Consider the following 4,095-nt stretch of genomic DNA (forward strand, 5'->3'; position numbering starts at 1 on the left):
ATTAGATTTTTTATTTATATTATTTGTTAGAAATTTGGATAAACTTTTCACCTACCATCATAATCAATGAATGTGTAATATTTTAAAATATTTATATAATTTTCACGAATTTGATAGTTACAACTACTTTTATAACTTTTCTTAATATGTGTGAATTAATTATATATGTCTTATAAATATAGGTAGCTTCACATGGTAGTTAAAGAGGCTCTTTTGCAACACTATTTGCAACACTAGCTTATAGATTACTTGGTTAATCATAGACTTGGTAAAAAATATCTTCGTGAAAAAGAAAAAAAAAAGTATACATCTACCCATTGGGAGTTATCAATAATTACTTTTCATTTTTACCCTTTTTATTTTCAACAAATACATTTTTTACCCGAAAACTAATATAATGTTAAATGTTCTTTTAAATCATTAAAAATCTGAATTACTTGTGTGTTTAATTTTAGTAAGTAACTCTAATTCCATCAGCTAACTACTCAACTTTCCACAACATTTTGACAATATTATTTACCCATTCAAATATGTGACATTATAATAAACCAATTTAATGGGTGTGCTTATAAAATATTCAAATGATGCGCCAATCGCATGGTATGGTGCGCCAGTGGCCTTGCGTGCTGGTGCACCAAGAGAAATTCTTCTAATGCGCCAAGTCTGCTCGGTTTTGATGTTGTCCGGTGTGCTTGTCGTCTTGGTCGTGACTCATATGTTGCTCGGTCAGTTGGCTCGTTCTCCCGGTCATTTTGCTCATGTGATACTCGATCAGTTAGCTCATTCCCTCGGTCATTTGGCTCATGCGATACTCAGTCATGTGGGACAACGGGTCGTGCCAGTTTTGGCTTATCTAGGTCTCTCTTTTCTGTACTACCAAGGGTATATACTTATCCTATGAATAAGGAACTAATCTCTTTTGAAGTGCACGACTGTCTCTCCCAACAAGTTTTCAGAAATCTAATCCTTTACATTTTGGTCATCTTGGAGATCTAGTTGGGCCTTAAGCATACACCACTAAACCACTACCTTGTTGATTTATCTAAGTCATTTGTTCTATCTTGGTCTAATACCAATAGTGGCGTCCGATTTGCTTGAGCGGCTATTATGCGTTGGAGAAGATGAAACTTGAGCACGCCTTGGAGGAAGATGAGAAAGTGCAAAATCTTTTATGCATGAGAATACGTAAATGAAAAAGTGGAAGCAAATGTTATTAAAGTCACCAACAAGTGCACCTCACCAAGATGAAACTCCCACACAACTTAACCAAGCAAAAGTCAAAATTCATCAAGCCAAACTCAAAATCCACCGACCAATAGCACCACATGACCGAGGAAAAACCAATGTTGACCGAGGAATTATGATTCATGACCGAAGAAATGAGAAGCTCAACCAACACAGTGCATCGCCCAATGTGCATCAGCCTGAGGCGCACATTCAGCTTTCTGACCGAGGCGCCCTGACCTTTCTGACCGAGGCGCCCTGACCGTGTCTTCCAAGTCTGGGCGCATCATGACCGAGGCGCATAAATGCCCAGGCGCCATGCCTCAGGCGCACTGACCGTGTCTGCTAGCCTGAGTGCATCATGGGCGCACCAATTCTGGTTGGCCATGGCGCATCAGCTTTGACCGAGCCATGGCGCACACATTTCTTTTAGGCTGAGCCCTTTTCTCATTGAGCGTTTCTCACAGGCTTTTATTGTTCCTTTGGCTTCTAGATGCTTCTTAGAAGCTTTTTGCTATAGGTTGTTATGAGTTAATTTGGCTCCAAAAGTTGTTAATAGTTAGTTGCTTGCTCTTGAAGCAACAAACTTGTTATATATAGAAGTGCTCATTCACTTCTATAATAAAGGAAATAAAAAGGAGAATTATGAGGTATTCCATTCAAAAGAACAATATGGTATCAGAGCCTTCAAATTGAAGGTTCTGATCACCACCTCCGCTGCAATACGAAGCCAAGAATCTGGCTAGGCAAGAAAAAGAGAAACCATACCTTCTTCCTTCACCAACAATCAAAACAAAATGGCAGACTCACCTTCTAATCAATCAGAAAGAGAGTCTCAACCAGTCTACAACAACAATGATTTGAAAAATCCATTCTTTCTTCACCCTGGAGATAACCCAGGCTCAATGCTAGTGACAACACCACTAGATGGCTCTAACTACCAATCATGGAGCAGGGCTATGAGGAGGGCCCTCATCTCCAAGAACAAATACAAATTTGCAGATGGCACGATACTGGCACCAAGGAAATCTGATCCAGAATACGACACATGGGAGCGTTGCAACACCATGGTCATATCATGGATCACTAGATGCCTCACACCAGAAATATCAGAAAGCATCATCTACATTGAGAATGCTCAAGACCTATGGCAAGACTTGAATGATAGATTTTCAAAAGGGGATTACTTTCGAATGTCTGATCTCCTTCAAGATTTGCCCTCCATCAAGCAAGGTGACAGAAGTGTCTCCAAGTACTTCACAGACCTGAAGACACAGTGGGAAGAGCTTGAGGCATTAAGACCCTTACCATACTGTGTGTGTGAATTCAGATGCAAATGCTGGGTCCTTGACAAAATGCAATCATACCGAGAAAACGAATATGTGATATGCTTCCTAAAAGGCCTCAATGAAGAATTCAACACAACAAGGTCACAAATCTTCCTAATGGAGCCTCTACCTGGCATCAACAAAGTGTTCTCCCTGGTCATACAACAAGAAAGGCAGCAAGATCCAGGAGCAATTAATTCTAAAGCTTTGTTCAACAACTCAAGGAATCAAGGCACTTTTGGTGACAATGCACAATCTTGGAAACCAAGAAACTCGGCACCTAGAGGAGGCACTACTCAAGGCAGGGGCAGAGGGCCAGGAAGGTTCACAAAGACAAACAATGTCAAAGTATGCACTCACTGTGGAAAGGAGAGGCACACAGTGGAAACATGCTACTTCAAGCATGGGTTTCCACCCAACTGGCAACAAGACTCTTCAAGGCAGCCAAGCAACGTGATAAACAATGCAATTAGTGAAGACTTGGCACAACAAAGCACAAATACCCAGAGCCTTGACCCACAAGTTAAAGGAGCAAAGAATTACAAGTTTGGAGCAAAACAGTATGCACAATTAGCCTCCCTGTTGAAGGACTGTATTGAGACAAATGAAGGAAGCAACCACAATGTGAATCAATTGAGCATCATGCCAACCTGCCTAGACAGTGAGCCTCAAGACAACCAAGAAATCTCAGGTAATATCTCTCCTTGGGTCTTGGACACTGGTGCTACAGACCATGTCTGTCCAAATTTGAGTGAGTTCACCTCTTATCACTCAATTAAACCCATCATTATTGGCTTGCCAAATGGGTCAACCATTCTGGCAAAGGTTGCAGGAACTATTATAATCTCAAGCTCAATTATATTGCATGATGTCCTATATGTACCAGAATTTAAGTACAACTTGATTTCTGTCCAGAAACTAACAAGATCTATGAATTATAAACTAATTTTTGATGCTTTAAAATGTTGTATCCAGGATATGACTACCTTGAGGATGATTGGACTTGCTGAAATGAAGGACAACTTATATGTAATCAAAGGGAACACATGGACAAGCAATAAAGGATCTGTGAATTTAGCACACACTGACCCCTGTTTTGATTTGTGGCATTTTAGGCTAGGACACCCCTCCAATGACATTTTGAACTCCATTTGTAAACATTACTCTTACATAAAGCATGATCCTTCTATAGTTTGTGAACATTGTCACTATGGCAAACAGAGTAGACTCCCCTATGTCAGTCACAACAACAGGTCTAGTCAAGTTTTTGACCTCATCCACATGGACATATGGGGACCTATTGGGGACACATCCCTACATGGCCACAAATACTTCCTAACTGTTATAGATGATCACTCTAGGCACACTTGGATCTTCCTCATGAAGACCAAAGGGGAAGCCAGAGGTCTCATGCAGGATTTTGTCAAGCTAGTTGAAACACAATATGGAAAAATTGTCAAAGCCATAAGGAGTGACAATGGAGTTGAGTTCCAACTCCCTGCTTTCTTCAAGGAACGTGGTATGATACACCAAACCTCTTGTG

The sequence above is a fragment of the Lupinus angustifolius genome, chromosome LG08 (assembly GCF_001865875.1).
Source record: "Lupinus angustifolius cultivar Tanjil chromosome LG08, LupAngTanjil_v1.0, whole genome shotgun sequence".
Lineage (NCBI taxonomy): Eukaryota > Viridiplantae > Streptophyta > Magnoliopsida > Fabales > Fabaceae > Lupinus > Lupinus angustifolius.